This window comes from Quercus lobata, chromosome 10 (genome assembly GCF_001633185.2).
Source record: "Quercus lobata isolate SW786 chromosome 10, ValleyOak3.0 Primary Assembly, whole genome shotgun sequence".
Lineage (NCBI taxonomy): Eukaryota > Viridiplantae > Streptophyta > Magnoliopsida > Fagales > Fagaceae > Quercus > Quercus lobata.
In genome coordinates this window covers 58,227,944-58,248,154 of record NC_044913.1, presented here as the reverse complement: position 1 = coordinate 58,248,154, position 20,211 = coordinate 58,227,944, and the positions used below count along the sequence as shown (strand labels likewise).

The following is a 20,211-nucleotide window of genomic DNA, read 5'->3' as shown; positions in this document are numbered from 1 at the left end:
ACGCTAGCTGTGATGGCGGGTGACAATCCTCAGCAGATCACTAAAGAGATAACGTTTCTTATAGTCGATTGCTCGTCCACCTACAACGCCATCCTCGGGTGACCCACCCTCAATTCCTGGAAGGCAGTAACTTCAACATACCACCTGATGATCAAATTTCCGATGGAATATAGGGTAGGAGAACTGCGGGGAAACCAAGTAGCAACACGAGAATGCTATATCGCCATGTTAAAGATGGAGGATTAGTAGTAGACGATGTGTATCGGGAAGTAGCGAGCATTAGCAGAGTTGATTGAAGAGCTAGAAGAAGTAAGACTTGATGACACACGGCCTGAACGGACAACTAAAATCGGCACACTAGCTAGTTGGCCAGTACGCCAGACAATCACGACTTTCCTAAGAAATAACCAAGATGTCTTTGCCTGGAATCATGAAGACATGCCTGGAATCGACCCCTCGATCATGGTCCACAGGATGAATGTGTCGCCTTCCTTCCCTCAAATCCGGCAAAAGAAACAAGTTTTCGCCCAAGAGCGGGATAAGACCATAACCGAGGAAGTTCGGAAGTTACTGGAGGCAGGTTTCATCCGGGAAGTATACTATCCCGACTGGGTGGCGAACGTCGTTATGGTGAAAAAGGCCAACGGAAATTGGTGAATGTGCGTAGACTTCACAGACCTCAACAAAGCTTGCCCCAAAGACAGCTACCCGCTCCCACGGATAGATACCCTGATGGATTTGACTGCAAGACACCAGCTCCTAAGCTTCATGGATGCTTTCTCTGGCTACAACCAGATCAGGATGGACGAATCTGATTAGGAGAAGACCTCCTTCGTCACGAGCCAGGGATTATTCTACTACAAGGTGATGCCTTTTGGACTCAAAAATGCTGGAGCAACATACCAGAGGCTAATGAACAAGATGTTTGCACATCAGATAGGCAGGAACATTCAGGTTTACGTTGACGACATGTTGGTCAAAAGCATGCATGAAGAAGATCACCTATACGACCTCAGAGAAACATTCGATACACTTCGGTCATTCAACATGAAGCTGAATCCGAGCAAGTGTGCATTCGGAGTAACGGCGGGAAAGTTCTTGGGTTTCATGGTATCCCAGAGAGGAACAGAGGTTAACCCGGAAAAGGTGCGGGCCATAATGGAGCTGGAACCACCAAGGACGGTTAAGGAGGTCCAAAGTCTAAATGGAAAGATCGCAGCTCTGAACAGGTTCGTCTCAAGGGCGACGGACAGGTGTTTACCATTCTTCCACACTCTGAGAAAGTCATTTGAGTGGACAGATGAATGCCAAACAGCCTTCAACGACTTAAAGACATATCTCTCGTCTCCACCGCTGCTCAGTCCATCCATGCAAGGCGAGGAACTCTACCTTTATTTGGCAATCTCGCATGCCGCAGTAAGCGCAGCTTTGGTAAGGGAGGAGGATGGGATACAGAAACTTGTCTACTTTACCAGCCGTACACTCCGTGGAGCAGAAGAGAGGTACCTCCAGATGGAGAAGTTGGCTTTCGCACTAGTGATAGCTGCGCGGAGACTTAAGCCATACTTCCAGGCGCATACAATCATTGTCTTAACAAACAAGTCACTAAGAAAGGCCATGAATAGCCCAGAAGCAGCAGGAAGAATGGCCTTGTGAGCAATCGAGCTAAGCGAATTCAACATCCAGTACCGCCCGCGGACGGCCATAAAAGGGCAGGCAGTAGCTGACTTCATTGCTGAGTTCACACTCGAGGAGGACCAGTTGGTAGAAGTGAAGGAACAATGGAATATCTACACAGACAGATCCTCAAACAGACGAGCTGAAGGAGCCGGAGTAGTAATCCAAACTTCACAGGGGGACATGATATGATGCATGATCCGACTAGATTTTCCAATAACCAACAACGGGGCAGAGTATGAAGCCTTGGTCACAGGGCTAGACCTTACAAAGGCCGCGAGAGCGGAAAACATAATTGTGCACTGCAATTCACAAGTGGTAACAAATCAGATCAATAGCGACTATGAGTGCAAGAACGATAGAATGAAGAGAGATTTAGAAGAAGTGAAGTACCGAATCAACAGCCTCGAAGTCAAATTCATCCAGATCCCAAGAGAAAAGAACGAATGGGCTGACCAACTAGTAAAAGCTGCATCAGCCAAATTCATGATGGTTCCCAAATAGGTATTATCGTTCGTCCAAATATCCTCACTTATCAATGACGGAACAAATATGCAGGTGGAGAACTCTGAATATAACTGGACCACACCATTGATCTCCTACCTAAAGGCCGGGGTGTTACCAAATGAGAAGGGCGCCGCAAGGAAGCTGAAGGTCCAGGCATCACGGTTTGTGCTAATAAAGGATGTCTTATATAAAAGGGGCTTCTCTCGACCATACCTAAGGTGTTTGTGCCAAGAAGAAGCAGATTATATGATGAGAGAAGTACACGAGGGTATCTGTGGGAACCACTCGGGTGCACGATCACTGGTACACAAACTGATCCGAGCAGGATACTACTGGCCTACAATGATGAAGGATGCACAAGCCTATGTCCAATCTTGCGACAAATGCCAGTGGTTCAGAAATTTCATCAAGCAACCATCCGAAGAGCTGGCACCTATGACGGCACCCTGGCCGTTTGCATAATGAGGACTTGATATTATGGGCCCATTCCCGACAGCTATCCAGCAGCTGAAATTCTTGGTCGTCGGCATAGACTATTTCACTAAGTGGGTCAAGGCGGAAGCTCTAGCCACCATCACAGAGAAAAATGTCCGGAGTTTTGTCTGGAGAAATATTGTATGCAGGTACGGGATACCCAGGGTACTGGTTTCTAACAACGGTAAGCAATTTGACAACAGTGCATTCAGAGACTTCTGTGCAGAGCTAGGGATCAAGAGTTACCGGGTGGAGAGCTATGACGAAGATATGAAAAAAGAGGCCATGTGCCTCCAGCTCGATCTACTGGACGAAGTCAGAGTGACAGCAGAGCAGAGGTTGGCACGCTATCAGAATCTCATGGCGAAACACTACAACAACAAAGTAAGGCATAGGGACTTCCAGGTCGGGGACCTTGTACTACAGAAAGTAATGAGTGTCACTAGAGACCCTTCACAAGGAAAGCTCAGCCCTAACTGGGAAGGACCCTACAGGATCGCGTCATAGCAAAGGAAGGGCACTTACCACCTTGAGACAATGGATGGAAAAAAGCAACAACACCTTTGGAACACGGAGCATCTTCGGAAATACTACCCGTAGAGAGAAGAATATGAGAGGAACCCCCAATTTCCTCAGTGTGGAAGACCCTAGCTGGTTGGACTACTGGCCTCATCCCTGGGTCCACATTAAGAGAATGGACTACCAACCCTGGGTCTAGACCAGGCATCTCATCATAGGTCCATGCAAACACATCTCTGTATTTTTGAAGCAAGGTTACCAGTTGTTCTCTTTCTTGAGCCACCAATTGATTGCTAATGAAGACAGGTTTTCGGGATCCTGGTTCTGTCCCCAAGTCTACTTCCTTTAATTCTTCCTCAGGCTGAATCTGAGCCTCCTCAACTGGTTCTTCTGGGATTTCTTCTTGGGCCATCATGCAGCTTGGTGGTCCGGGACCTTCCTACACAATGCATTCGGGTCCCGCGCACCTTCATAAACGATAGATTAGCCTTCCCCCAGGTTCCCGTACCACCACACATTCTCGGGATCTTGAAGAGCTGGGCTCCCTCTTTTGTCTTTTTCTTTCTAGAAGATTCCTCAGGTCACGGGTGCCCCTCCCTCCTTCTTCTTCTTTTAAGATAGGTGCTCCTAGGGTCCCCAGGGTGGGGTTCTCATCATCTGGCTCCAACTCATCATAAAACATCGTTTCTGCAAAGTTCACTTCTCCCTGGCTGAAAGGATTATGGTTGGCAGGGATCCTTATGGGCCTCCCATTCAGTCTCCCTTTAATGCATTGATGGAACGTGGATGGAATAAGACGATGTTTATGTAGCCACGGGCGTCCCAGCAACACGTGATAAGAAACTTCTGCATTAATCACATGAAACCTTGTCAGAGCTACTATTGGCCCCACCCTTAAGGCTAGCTACACGTATCCCTCTGTTGATTCCACCGATCCTCCGAATCCTGTTATTTCCATGGGAGCCCCCAGGATCCTTCTGTCAACTAAGCCGACAGCTTCCAGGGTACTCAAGGCTATGAGATTGAGTGATGCCCCTGTATCCACCAGTGCTCTTCTGACTTGAACGCCGTTTATGGTGGCCATTAGATAAAGGAGTCTACAGTGGTCTGGGTGCTCAATCTCCATGTCTTCATCAGTGAAAGTTATTGCATTGGTTGTCTCCAGGAAAGCTCGACTAGCATGTGACTCAGCTGTAAAGCATTCCATCCCTGAATCTGCTGCTATGCTCATGAGAGACTCTGTGGCCACCCTTCTTGCTTCCTGTCCGAATCCTAATTGATTGAATAGTGACCTGAACTTAGGATTCTTCTGAAGGGTCCTGACTGTGCTCGGGTGGAAGGATCCTTCAGATTCTCCTGCTTCTGCCGGGTTCCCATGTATTACTACTGCTACCACCCCTTTTCCTTTATGGTTAGGCAAGGGGTTCCTCTGCACTTCCGGCTCCTTCTGAGTAAGCTCCAGGGTTCCTTCTCTCAACTTTTTGTGGAAGAGTCTACGAAGGGTCCAGCAATCCTTGGTGGAGTGCTTGACATAATTATGGATTCTGCAAAATAGAGGGTTCTTCCTTTCTTCTTCTGTTGGTGGCCTGGACACAGTGAATGGCCTAACAACCCCGTCTCCAATCCATTTGTCTAGGACATGGCTTAACTCCTCAGCTGTACATGGGATCACTGGTGGTTCCTCAAACACCTTCCCATCTGGTCTTGTCCTTTTTTCTCCTACTGATGCTGTCATAGCTTGGGACTCGGGCAGCCTTTTTGTTCTCATGGTTTGCGCCGTCCTTCTGGTTCTCTGTAGCAGGTCAGCAAACTGTGTGATACATAGATTTTCAAGGTTGAGCCTGTAATCAAAAAGCATGTTGGCTATACAGGTTTCCACGAGCTCCTTTTCTTCATGGTCTCCATAGCAGTCTAGGGACACATCTTCGAATCTTTTAATGAATTGAACAGGATCTTCTCCAGGTCTCTGCCTCACCATTTGCAGGTTCTGGAAAGTGATTTTGTCTTCACCAGGGTAATATTTGGCGCAGAATTTTTCCATCATCTCATCCCAGGTTTTGATGGACCCGGGTCTCAGCGTGGTGTACCAAGTGTATGCCCTATCCACTAAGGATTTGGCGAATTCCCTTAGACATAATTCTCTGTCTCCTGCATAGGGGCCCATAGTGTGGACAAACCTACTCACATGTTCCACGGCACTTCCATTCCTCCCATCGAAAGGATGGAACTTTGGGGGTTCGTACCCCTTAGGGTATGGTTTGCCAAGAAGTTCTGGAGGGAACGGGGGATCCCGAGAGAATTGCTTGGGGATCCCTGAGAGTTTTTCCCTTTCTTGCTCCAGGAGGGCATTGACGTCTGCCAATGTCAAGTACTGAGGGTTGGCTCTTCCTCCCACTGCTGACCCTCCTTCTGGCTGCGTCCCATCTTGGTGGCCAGTAGGGGGAATATTGTCTCTGATTTCCTGTGTCCTGCCTTCTTTGAGAAGACGAACTTCTTGCTCCAGATCCTTTAACATTGTTGTCATCCTAGCCATTATGTCTGGTTCCTGTCTTGCATGTCTTTGTTCTGACACAACCTCCTGTTCTACCATGGGTATCCCACCTCCTTGCCTGGAGACTTTCTCGTTTTCTCCTACAGGCTCAGAGGCCGTAGGTGGCACATTAGTTCCTTTGCTGTTTCTTTGTCTTGGAGGCATTCTCTGTGAAGAGGTTGTTTCTTCCTTCTTCTTTGCCCAGTCCCCAGCAGAGTCGCCAAAATGTGAGAGTGCCTTTTTCGGAATACTCAGGCCCAAGGATCCCGGGCCTGAATGAAAAGGAAGGATTTGGTGGACCAGGCCTTGACTCACCGCAGCTAACGAGCTGTTTAAGAATCAAGTGAATGTAGAGAATACTCCTGACAATATACAGAAAAATGATAAACAAGGATATCGAAGAGTGCCAAAAATTAACAACGTAAATTCAGAAGGAAAGAAAAAACAGGATTAGCAAGACGATAAAAAAAATAGTGCTGTGGGGATCCTGGGAATTATAAAACAGTATTTCATTAATACATTATCTGTTTGATTACAGAAAGCTCACTAGGACGTGATACAAGGTCCAATCAAGCTCAAAAATTGCAGTCTTGAATGGCTATTTCAGCCTTCAAAACTTGCAAAGTTTGATTCTCGTTGAATCCGAGTATGTGCAATAGTGGCCTTTACAGGATATCGGGAAGCAGTATTTGTTTTTCCCTTAATATTTTCTTTCTACACAGATTTTTCTGATAGTTTTTCCTAGAGAATTTCTTCTTTCTTGCGTTTCTTTCTTTTTTTCTCACTGCCTTCTTCACAACCCATCCCCTCCTTTTATAATGAAGTTTTCTGGGTGTCCCGGGGAACCGTTGGTTCCCCTGTTTTGTTCTTTTGCAAACAGAGCATGTTCTGTCCCCATCGTCTCGGTAAGTCCCTTTTCCGTTTTCTCTCATTCTTTCCTTCTCTTGGTTCTGATTCCTTCGAAAGCTTCTGGTTGGCCATCCTCTTTGGGACGTGCTGAGGTATGCCCTTCTCGGCATCCCCATTTCTGGCGTCTTCCTCTTTTCCCTTTCTTTCCTATTTGGGTGGAATCCTGTTCTGCCATTTTTGAAAGTCGTTTGTTACCATTCTTCTTCCCTGTCCTGGTTCCCCGAGGCCCATTTTCTATCTGTGCCATGAGAGGTCGCTCGCATTTTTTGCTTTTATTTCTTGTTTTTTTTCTTCTTCTATCTTCTTTCTATCGATCTGTCCCAGTCTTCCTTTTTATTTGTGCTTGAAGGGATCTGCGCTTATTGAGGATCCTTGCTTCTTTATACTTTGCCGTGGTCTCTTTTTGTGGATGCTTCTTTCTTTTCTGGGCTTCAGGATCCTCTGGGCCTTTCTTTTATTCCCCCATGGGTCTTCCGTATCTACTACTTTGGGCTTAGCCTGAATTTTTCCTTTTGAGCTTGACTTGTTCTTCTTTTTTTTTTTTTTTTTTGGGCTTATTTCACTATGACCTTTTTTTAGACCTCAACAAAGAGTGATACCAGTAAGGGATCTTCGGACAAATAGAGTAGTGCCATGAGAACTCGAAGTGCAACCTTGCTGAGCAACAACTGAGCTAAAATTTTCAAACCAAGCTCGAGGAGCCTACTTGAGGCCATAAAGAGCACGGCGAAGGCGGCAAACTTGACTGCCTGTGTGTGGATAGCCAGGGGGTGGTTGCATGTACACTTCTTCATGGAGGTCTCCATTGAGGAAAGCATTCTTCACATCCATTTGATAAAGAGGCCAACGGCGAACAGCAACCACAACAATGAGACATCTGACAGATGTAAGGCGAGTAATAGGAGCAAATGTTTCCTCATAGTCAATACCATACTCCTGAGTAAAGCCCTTGGCAACTAGGTGAGCCTTGTATCGTTCAACAGATCCATCAACCTTGGTCTTGATCTTGTAAACCCACCTACAACCTACTATAGATTGACCAAGAGGCAAATAAACCATATCCCAAGTGTGATTCTTATGAAGGGCATCTAGTTCTTCGTTCATAACTTGCTACCAAAGAGGGTCAGTATGGTCCTCACGATAGTTGTGAGGTTCATAGAGGGTGGCAAGAGCAAAAGAGCAGTGATAATGAGTGAGATAAGAGGGAGGAATGCTTACCCGAATGGAATGACGAAGTTCAGGGCCAACAAGAGACTCAGGAGAGGGTGGTGCCACAGGATCCAAGACAGGTGGGTCATATGCCGGGGACAGAATCGGAGATGAGTCGTCTGGAGAGGCATCTGATATTGAAGAATCCTCCACAAGTTCAGGATAGAGAGGGAGGAAAAGATCAGTAAAAATGGGAGACTCTGAGGAAGAGGACGTAGGAAACTGCTAAAGACTCGTGAAAGGACGATATTCCTAAAACTCAACATGACGGGAGACACGAAGATGATGAGAAATGGGATCATAGCAGCGAAACCCCTTTTGAGATACACCATAACCAAGGAAACAACAAAGACGAGTACGAGGTTGGAGCTTTGTTTGTTCATGAGGAGGAAGAGAGACAAAGCAAGCATAACCAAAAACCCGAAGAGGGGAGTAGTCAGGAGTTTGACCATAGAAAAGCTCAAATGGTGATTTGTTATGTGTAGTTGGTGAAGGAATACGATTAATGGTGTATACAGCAGTGAGTACGGCCTCACCCCAAAAGAGCTCAGGAAGAGAGGCAGAAATGAGAAGGGTGCGGACAACATCAAGAATGTGACGATGTTTTCGTTCTGCACGACTATTTTGTTGAGAGGTATAAGGACAAGACTGCTGAGGAAGGGTACCATGACTGTCTAAAAATGATAAGAAAGATTTATCATTATATTCTTGAGCATTATCTGATCGAAAGACTTTAACGGTGCGATTGAACTGTGTTTCAATCATTTTATGAAATGTTTGGTAAATAGACACAAGTTCAGACCTATGGTGAAGCAAATAAATCCAAGTATATCGAGAAAAATCATCCACAAATATGAAAAAATATTTAAATCCCCCATCAGTGGTAACAGGTGCAGGACCCCAAATATCAGAATGTATAAGATCAAAAGGGGCAGAAGAAAAGGAGTCACTTTTATTAAAGGGAAATTTTGTTTGTTTGCCAAAATGACAAGAAGTACAATCAAATTTTTGAAACTGAACTGAACCTAAATGACCTTGAGAAGCTAACAACTGAAGACGAGATAAGGATGGATGACCAAGACGAGCATGCCATAGATCAGGTGAGGAGGTGGCAATGGTAGCAGCTGCAGAAACAACTTGTGAAGGAATCTTCAAGTCATGAACCTCAAACATGCGACCAACCTTACGGCCTGTCCCAAGCACTTGACTCGTCCGAGGATCCTACACATCCACACCATGATTAGTAAATAGAAGATCTACGCCTAATTCACAAAGTTGACCAACATAAAGCAAATTGAGGGATAACTTTGGAATATAAAAAGTGTCACTAAGGGATAAACAAGGAGAAGAGATAGTTCATTTATGACTAACAGGCATAAGAGTTCCATCAGCAGTGTAAATGGTGATTGGATGTTCTAAGGGTGCCTGCTAGTCATAAAGGAACAATCTCTTCTCCTTATTTATCCCTTAGTGACACTTTTCATATTCCAAAGTTATCCCTCAATTTGTTTTCTGTTGGTCAACTTTGTGAATTAGGCGTAGATCTTCTATTTACTAATCAAGGTGTGGATGTACAGGATCCCCGGACGGGTCAAGTGCTTGGGACAGGCCGTAAGGTTGGTCGCATGTTTGAGGTTCATGATTTGAAGATTCCTTCACAAGTTGTTTCTGCAGTTGCTACCACTGCCACCTCCTCACTTGCTCTATGGCATGCTCGTCTTGGTCATCTATCCTTATCTCGTCTTCAGTTGTTAGCTTCTCAAGGTCACGTCGTGAGGCAAAAACTTCAGCCGGTGCGTGGTGGCGCGTGTGAGGTGGTTTCTAGCCATTCTTGGTTGGGTTTTGCTCGGGATTGGTTGTTCTGTCACTCTATGCCTTTGCTTTGGCAGTTGGATGAGTAGAACAATGAGATCCGAGAGTTGCAGGGACTGTGGGCGTGATGGCAGTAACTCGCTTCTGATAGTGATTACTGGATGAAGACGAGGGCAACGGAAGAACGCCGGAGATGTCCACAGGAACCAGAAAGTTAGAGGAATGGCTCTGATACCATGTTAACAATATAAAGTAAGAGAAAAAAACTAAATAGTCTATATATTGATGTGTGAATAATAATATACAATAGAGAGCCTTATATAGGCTAGGTATGTGTGTAGTACAAGTAATAGGAGTAAACTACAAGTACAGTATACTGAGTTAAGCCCAATGGGCTAAACTAGTCTAAGCTATACACTAACAAATATCTAACCAGATGCAAAGAAATAACAGAACATTCAAGGAGAAAAAAATGATCAAACCTGCAAAATCAGTATGAACTAAGAACAAGATATATAGTATTGCTTAGAATTCATTCAAAATGGATGTTAGGAAAATACGATTATATAATGAAAGGATCAAGTTATACGTGCATTATTGTTGTCACAAATATCTAATCAAATTATTTGTTGGTAGCACCTGACAAAACAAGGCATAGCTAGTACTTTTTTTTTCCTTTTCCATATACATTAGAGAAGATTCCAATTTCCAATTAAGGTTGAAATTCAACGGTGCAACAAGTGGAAAAATACAATATTCGTGAGCTAAATAGAAGCCAAAAAAAAAAAAAAGTGAAGAGTGAATGCAAAAACATCATCTTAAATAAGATGGAGCAGAAACAGAAGAATCACACACTTAATGCATTATATGAAATAATATAATCTTTTCGAACTGAAGGCTGAAGCAAGCTTTGCTTTTGATGGAGTAATTGTTGTTGGGTTTAGATCTTCCTACAAGTGTTGGGTTGATTGTATGGGTTTTCAGATTTGGACCAAAGAGTTGGGGTTCAGTTTGGTTGAGTTTAAGTGAAGGTTTTATTTATTTATTATGGGTTGGCCTTTTTCAGATTGGCCCTTAATTAGTGGTTAGGACTAAGCGCGCCAGGATACCATGTTAAAAGGTGGGGGATCGCATGTTCTAACCTTCGTACTCGCACCTATTGAGTGCTCCATCTAGGGGCGGAGCCACATAGTGGCTTGGGGGGGCCGAGGCCCCTGCAAAAAAAAAAATTTCCCATTAGACTATGAAGAAAAAATAATTAGGCCCCCCCAACCTTAGGCAGCCGGCCCCCCCTCCCAATTTCTCACCCATTCTCCCAGGCCTCAATCAAAAATAGTAACATCCTCAGATTAAAAAAAAAAAAAAAAAAAAAAATTATCTGTTCTACTTTCAAGAAAAAAAAAAAAAAAGCCCAAAAAAAATTGAACTAAAATCTGAAAAAAAAAAAAAAAAATTCACAGAGAAGCCCACGGCAAGCTAAGCCCACGGTGAGCCCAGTAGCTCGCTTACGGCAAGCCCACGCATTCTCAACCAAAAAAAAAAATATATATATATATATATATATTACAGAGAATCAGAAAATCCAACCATCACGTCGCTGGCAGAGAAATCAAATCGGTGGCAGATACCACAATGCCCGATACTGCCTATACAGAGCAAATCAAGCTCAACAGCAAACCAAACTCAACACTCAACAGCAAACCAAACACAGAGAGAAACACAACGAACACAGAGAGACAGAGGTTTTTATCTAAAAAAAAAAAAAATTCCCAAATACACAAATAAAAACCAAACCCCAGCAAACCCACGGTCACATCGCCGCGACGCCGCAGCTCGCTCGTCGTCGCCGTCGTCGCTCGCCCCTCATCGCAGATCGGAGATCGGCCTCTGCTCCGGTGCTCCCTCCGGCCCTCCCTCAAGGTATTTCTCTCTTTTTCTCTCTCTTTATCTCACTGTCACTAAAATGAAAAATGGAACGAAATCTTTGTAGATCGACGACGCCAGACGGTAGATCGGTCATCACTCATCGCCGACGGAGATCTGCTGTTGACTAGTTGCTTCCTCCGCTCCGGCTCCGGCTCCGGCTCTGGCAGTCCGGCCCTCCCTCAAGGTTTTTCTCTCTCTCTCTCTCTCACCGAATGGTTTAGACTGTTTATGAATCCTGTTCTGCCTGAGCCCTTTTATTCTTTTAACTTTAATATCATCTCACATTCTCACTCATTCTTTTTATTTTTTTGGCTGAACACATCTCAATCATTCATTGGTTGATTTTTTTTTTTTTTTTTTCCTGTTTGTCTTTATCTTATCCGGTTATTCCTCATTGTTGGTCAATGGTCAATGTGTTGGTTTTTAGTGTAAACCAACATTATTAAATAATAATTAATATTTATTCAAAAGTTAATAATTAAATTATTAGCTATTATTTATTGCAATTTTTTAAGAATTGTTTAATTATTTATTGCTATATTTTAGGAATTGTAACAAAGGATATGTTATGCTAAAATTAATGACAAATAAATTAAAACTATATTGCGTAATTACCAACTAGGATTAAAGCATTATAATTAATGATAAATAAATTAAAACAATATAGTTTATTGTTATGCTAAACAACAATAATTAAAGTTATATAATTAAATTAACCAATACATTATTAAAGATAAATTAATTAAATTATTTGAGGGGTTATTATTAATTAAAGTTGTATTAAAAATGGGTTGACTGTTTAAATTACAGTAAAAATTTTGTTTTTTCCTTGAGTATGAATAATATTCATACAACTAAGCAAAAATTTCTAATTAAAATTTTATTTTTTAAAATTCTTTTCAGGTTAATTGAGTCATATTCTTAAAGCTAAAAGAATTATGAGCAGGCAAATTGCCGAACCACGTAAATACTGTCTTGTGCGTGTGATTGTTTTACTTTTAGCGTTTTGTTTTCTCTATTTTTTTGTTTCTCACAGGTTTGAAATTTCGGTTGAATTCCCAACATGTTCAAGTATATAATAATATATAAAAGTTGATAATTTTGTATCCAATAGACTTAAAAATTATATTTGGTATATCTCTGTTACAACCCGGCCCCCCCAAGCATGTATTCCTGGCTACGCCCTTGGCTCCATCCACAACCAAAACCCCTAGGTTCATACATGCAACCACAAAAAACAAAAGAAAGCAAAGAAACACAAGGCTTGAAAATTGGTTAAATATGACATGTGGGTTTGGATTAGGCCCGTTAATCCATTAAATTGAATTATGAATTTATATCAACTAAACAAGCAAATGATGACCCTTAGGTAAAAATTCTCTCTCTCTCTACTTTGAGTCAAAAGGAACATCTATGGCGCATGTGTACACACCATCTGTGATGTGAAGGCTCTAGGGATTCCAAGTTTCAAATAACCCTAGAAGTTAGAACACAAAGGTAGTGATGGGTCATGGGTGTGAAGGAATTGATTTCCTCTCAATAATTTGTCCACTTTTTCTCTTAAAGGTGAACATCATTGTCTACTTTTTCTCTTAAAAGTGGACAACGTTGTCCACTTTCTCATGGCCTCTCTCCAAAAGTGGCTAAATGTTGTCCACTTTTCTTTTAAAATTTGATAACGTTGTCCACTTTCTTATAGATTCTCACTAAAATTGAACAACACTATTCAACTCTTTATCTTTCATATTAACTCTCATATCATTATATTTATATTATTGTATTTATTCATTTTAATTAAATAATATTAAAATACTCCAACACTATTACTAGAAAATAATGTTGTTGAAATAATTTTACGGATGTGGTTTATTTTTAATGGGTTATTTTGATTCAAGTCTAGTCATATTGTCAATAATCTGTGCCATTAAATTTTTTTTAGTTAACAACAACATTATATATACAAAGTTTGGCTTACCTCCAATAATTTTTTAACTGAAATCTCCTTTTGTTTTAATAATTAGAAACTGTCATATCATCCACTAACTAAATAAAAGATGGAGATTAAAACTCACTACCACTTGCTATTGTGTATTTAAAACAAAAAAAAAAATACCTTCAATTAAAAAAGTACTGGAGGTAAGTCAAACCCATATATACAAGGATTTTTGCAAGTTCTAGTTACATCCAAATAACAAAAAATTGACAATTCCCGTCGTTTTATATTTTCTATGTACATCACATTGAAACAACGGAGTTTGTGATTGATGAGAGTTTCAAATGTGAAGAATGTAAACTCCATCTTTTTTAAAATTTTGTTTAATTAACCATGTCTTTATCCAAACAAAAGCTAGCTATGAGTCATTTTTGGTGTTCAGACTTTGAAGAGTACTGTATTTCCTCCTATTTATGATGTAGAGCATCTTGAAAATTAAAATGCATAATTTTGCAACAAATTGAGTCCACGTAAAAGTGAAACCATGCATATGGATGGACCAAAGTTAATATCCATCCTTAGTATCATTTTGAAACCTTTTTAGTATCATTATACTCAAACATTCTCTAACACAACCGAAGTCATGATAAAACTTAAAAAAAAAAAAGAAAAAAGACTTTCCCAAAAAAAAGGGTAAAAAACCAACAATTTGATAATTTTTTAAAAAAAAAATCATCATGTTTTTTATTCAAATGTCTGGTAAATCAGCCCAAACGAATTTAACAATGTTAGGAGGAATAAATTCCATCCAGGCTAATAAAAAAAAAAAGTCTTACTCTTCTAACTAAGACATATACTATAGCATTGCTTTGCCTTAGAAATGAGCAAAGGAAAAACTCTGAAAATAGTTAAACGGAAAGTAACTTATTCCATCTTTTAAAATTTCAAATAAAGACATAACCTTATTCTATATTTTAGAAGAAGCAAGTCACTATATAAGATTATAAGTGACCACACACTGGATTGAAATTTGAAATAAACTAGCAAGAGACTAGTTTCTTTGGACTGAAAGAGTACGTTCAACTTCAAACACCACAATAGGCAGCGATAGAAACTTCTTTTCGTTGAGCAATTGATGCCATGTGTGCATGGGCATAATCATTAAGATTTAACGGCTTGTATCGTAAAGGGTGTTGTTGATCCACAGATTCTTCTGGAACACATATTGTCTTATTGTTGTATGAAACCAACCCAAGTGAGTATCTCGTCTCAGAATTTTCAGTCAACATAACTCGATGGATGCAAGAGCTCTTATCCTATCATTACTCCATACCTTGGTCAAGCAAAACATGCATCAGTCAATTTCATTTTGATACGATCTTGTAAAGCATAATGTAAAATATTTGGAAAAGTAGAATATTGAAAAGCTAAATTAACCGAAGCTTCTTTCTTTCTTTTTTTAGAAGAATAAATTAACCGAATTTGTTTCAGAATTTTACAGATTCTGAAAATACTTCTAATTGATCACTCCATTAAAAATTTAAAACCAAAAATATTTAATTAATAAGCTACTTCCAAATTTCACAAAGTTTTATAGCAAAATTGAATCATACTTACTTTCTTTGATTTCCTAACATGTATTATGTTAGGAGCTTTTGCTTAGTGCTTATGTAACGAATTAAGTAACTGAACTATTTGCTTCTAATTAATTACTTTTCTATTTTCATTTGAATGAATAAAAATAAGGTTTACTGTAAGGAAAATGTAGAACTCTAGATTAGACTCCGTTTGGTACAAGCTAAAAATTTCAACTTATTTTTGCTACTATTATCAAAGTTTTCAGATCCGGACCGGACCGAGAAGTCAGCCATGAAAACGGGAAACCGGGATGAAAACCGATTTTTTAAGTATAAAGAACCAGATTTTTTGTTAATTCCGTGAACCCCTAAAACCAGGGTTGGACTGCACGAACCGGTGGTAAGAACCGTGAACCCCTTAGCATTTTTTTTTTTTATAAAAATAACTTAACGCAATTTTATTCTACTTAATTAAATCATCCATCTCTTACAAGGAATAAAAAAAAATTATAATTAAAATCCTTCAAAGATATTCAATTTTACTTCAAAAATTAATCATAAATTTTAATGTTTTCATGGTTATTATTTTATTTTATTAACTTTCTTTTTTAATTATTAAATATATGCTTGAAAATCATTAAATTTCCCTCACATATATAGATATATTGTCAATTTTGCTAGTTTTATAAATTTAATATCTATATTTAGGCTTTAATTAATTATGACGTCATCACGGTTCGACTCTGGTTCGACCTCAAAAACCTTGAACCTCTCCCTTTCACGGTTCAATGAACAGTCCGAATCTGAAAACCTTGACTATCATAGGTCTCATTACACTTTTTGATACTATTCATAGATCCCACTGTACTATTTAGTTAACTTTTACATTTATTTACAGTATGTTTAACAAAAAATTTCAATTTTAGCTAAATAAGTTGTTTCCAAACGGACATTAATCAACAATTTTTAATTTTAGTCAAAAGACTTGCAACTCAATTGACATTTTTTTGGTATTTCCAAGGAAGATATTTACTATTCAAATCCTTCCACTCCTAACAATCAGTGTATATACATTGATTGTAAAAATTTTAAAAATTGCAATTTTACCTTAAACAAAAACAATTTGCAATTTTGAAAAACATGACTAATTTTTATTTATCATACACATGAATTTTCATAAGATTGATTTCTAACTAGATAAAAATAATTACCAACTTTTTATAGTTTATCAATAAACTAATCATACCCATTTTAATCTAAAAATAACTTATTTTATTCTATCATGACATATTCGTTATTGAATCTAACATATATATTTGAATCAACATAACAAATTTTAAATATTACTCTCAGTACTATTAACTAAGACACAAAATATTCTACAGTCGGCACATTATACTAGCATATCTTTATTCGATTTCCCATCACTATTACCAATGTTTCTCATGTGATTCTCATATTGATAAATATTTCTACGTAGCATATATAGTATCAGAGAGAGGGTCAAGTATTTTGTGGCTCAATAATATAATTCAAATTTCTCTTCTCAATTATTGTAACTAGTGTAATACCGTGTATATGCACAGGTACAATTAAAAATAATCACAATTATACATTTTTTTTTAGAAGAGATTTAAATTATACATAATATTGGCTTAAACTTTTTTGAAACATACATTTCTAAAATATGTAATGATTTCTCATTATATATATATATATATATAAATATATATATATATATATATATATAATTTATAATTTAATTGGATTTAGACTCTTTGATTTTTTTCACCCAATAATTTATTTGCCACAAAAGTTTTAAAAAAAATAAATGGATACATGGCGGAAAATTAGACTCCAATTAAAATCTAATTTAGAATCTAATTAGATTTGAACTCTTAGATTTTTATTCACTTAGCACAAAATTAAAAATAAATGGAACACATGGTGCAAATTTGAGAATTCAATTAAAATCTAATTAGATTTTTTATAAGCCTTGGTTATTAATATATACTAGTGTGTAACTCCGTGCAAATGCACGGATATATTTAAAACAATTATAATTACATATATATAATTTAGAATCTAATTAGATATAGACTCTTCTGTTTTTGCATTCAATAATTTACTTACCACAAAAATTAAAAAATTAGATGGAACACATGCGCAAAATTGAATTCCAATTAAAATTTAATTTAGAATCTAATTGAATTTAGACTCTTTAATTTTTGCACATAATAATTCACTTGAAACACAAATTTAAAAATTAGATGAGATACGTGACGCAAAATTAGACTTCAGTTTAGAATTTAATTGGATTTTCTCTTAGTTTTGGCTATTAATATATATATATAAACTTGAATTGTTTTTAGTTATACAAAAAAATGCTCATTAATATAAAATCATTCAAAAGTTATATTTTTATAGTTTACTTATATTGGACTCCTCATTTTTTACACTAAATTGACTCATTTGACACAAAAATTTAAAAACTTAGATTAGATGAGACACATAGCACAAAATTAAACTCTAATTAAAATCTAATTTTTATATTGAATTAACTCACTTGGCATAAAAAATTAAAAACTTAGATTAGATGGGACACATGGCATAAAATTATATTCTAATTTTATTCTAATTTGAAATCTAATTGGATTTTCTTTCAGCTTTACCTATTATTATATATATATAAATATATATATATATATATATAATCAAATTTTTAAGTAAAAAAGAGATTAGGAATAGGAATATCTAAAGAAGTTTTGTATGAATAATAACCTTCAATCTGCTTTTGACATATGGTATTAGTTATTACTCACCTGGAGTGCATCAGATGCCAATTAGAATAAAAAGGATGAAGGGGTGTAATCAAAACCAATTCATTCACCATCCTTTGTTTTTATTTCCAAACCCTTCACACGATTTTGGTGAATTATGGTAGTAAAGAGCTTGTCTGTGTGGCTTGGAATGCCTTGATTGGTTCCAATCTTCTCAGGTTCAGTGTACTTCAAAAGGACCAAACTATGAGTAGTTGATTCCATGTGAGAGTCATAGTACTTCTTCACACAATAGCTTTCAAATACCATTCTCGTCACCATTTTATCTAATTCCGCCGTTAGCTTCACATAGGAATTAGCACTCTCACTAATAAAGAGAAAAACACAACAAAAGGTGTTAACATATATGGTACATAGAAAACAAAATGTATAAAACTTAAGTACTAATCAAAGAATCAAAGTTACAGAATTTTAAAAATTGTACCTAAGTTTTATTCATTATTCTGTCAACCTTAGAATATTGTCAAAAAAACAATTAAAAAAAAAATCAATGAAGCAGATAAGATTAGATTATCACCAGTAATTATCATTCCCATTTGGCAAGAAGATATTGGTCAACTTTTGAGTTACATCTTTGGAGGTTGCATTATCAATCATCATGCGTTCGAAAGGAGGAAAAGAGGAATAGCCATGGAAAGGCCTGTCATAAGTGACTTTCAGTTTGGTTTCTGTGGGGAACTCAAACAAATCTCCTATTGAGGTAAACATTATGTTGTGAAGCTCTGAAAGAGTGTTTTTGCCAAGTTCCACCACAAAACAACCATACTTTTCAAGTGCATTGCAAACATCTTTGCAAGCTGAGAACCATGAAGTGCTTGTACCAGACTTCAAGTCCAAGTTGAAGAAATCAAAAACTGGAATCTTAGCCTATGTTTGGATAAACATGGTTCTTAATTTTCAGTTCAACTAGGAAGCTTGAGGGGTGAGAAAGCAAAATTGTGTGGAATGCATTGATATGTCATGTGTTATTTATAGATAGGCAAAGTTGTTGTTGTTGTTGTTTTTTTTTTTTTAGAAGAGCTTGACAATGCGCAATTTCTTGATTACATTTTTGTTATGTGCTTTAAAATTGACTACAAAAAAAAAAAGGTTCTATAGCCACGTTTTTAAAACGCGGCTATAGGTCAAAAAAAAGTGGCTATAGCCCAATTTGGCCTATAGCCACGTTTTTTTAGGCCGCGTTTTTAAATGTGGCCTAAACCCCGTGACTATAGTGCCTGAGGGGTCTATGGCCGCACTTTTCAAACGCGGCCTAAGACCAGTACCTATGGCCGCATTTTAAACGCGACCTCAGGTCAGGACATATGGCCGCGTTTAAAACGTGGCTTAAGGCTGGAACTATGGCCGCGTTTTAAACGCGGCCTAAGACCAGCACCTATGGTCACGTTTAAAACATGGCTATAGCTTTTGCCTTAGGCCATGTTTCAAACGTGGCCATAGGTACTGGTCTTAGGCCGCATTTAAAAAGTGCGGCCATAGAACCCTTTTGACAGCTTCTGACTAATATTTAAGCTGCGTTTAAAACGCGGCTATAGGCTGCAACTATAGCCACGTTTTGTAAATGTGGCCATATGTGTGACCTATAGCCGCGTTTAAAACGCGGCTACAACCTTGTTAATATTTTTTGAATTTGTCTATAGCCATGTTTTAAAAACGCTATTGTTTTTTTTTTTTTTTTTTTTTCAGGCCAGATGAAGAATGCATTTACAAACGCTACTATAAGTTTGTCAAACGCTACTATCAAAAACCTGTCACACACACAATTCCAGCTTGATATTCTTGCAAAATTCCGACTTGTTGCATGCAACAAAATAACAAGCCAGAAATTCAAAGGAATATCAAGTTGGAATTTTTTCTCAAACCTGTCACAATTTCAATCAATCTTTAAGGAATACGGGAAAATTATCAATCTTTAAGTAATACGCAGTTCAATACAACAACAAAATAGGCATCAAGTTTAGGGTCCATTTGACAAAAAAAATATGCAGCAAGCATCACACACACACACACACACACACACACACACACACACACATATATATATATATATATATTTATACCTCAACTGCAAACATTATGCACATGACTGTTTCTAACTTCCTATAGCTATCTCGGATGCTTCTAGGGGTGCCTTGTCTACAAGCGGGGCATCGGTTTCATACTCAGTTTATGTCCATAATGGCACTGCAAAAATATAAAACGCAGCAGTCAGCTATTTCGAGCCAAGCAAAGAAGTAAGAAGAACATAAGTTACTTTTCCAATATTGAATGCTACGATCAATTTATACAACAGCTAGA

General features: G+C 38.4%; 1 pseudogene; it reads right to left on the bottom strand.

Annotated features, from left to right (window-relative positions):
• Nucleotides 1-14,581: 14,581 nt before the first annotated feature.
• Nucleotides 14,582-18,798, bottom strand: LOC115963442 (annotated as a pseudogene).
• Between the last annotated feature and the right edge of the window lie 1,413 nt (nucleotides 18,799-20,211).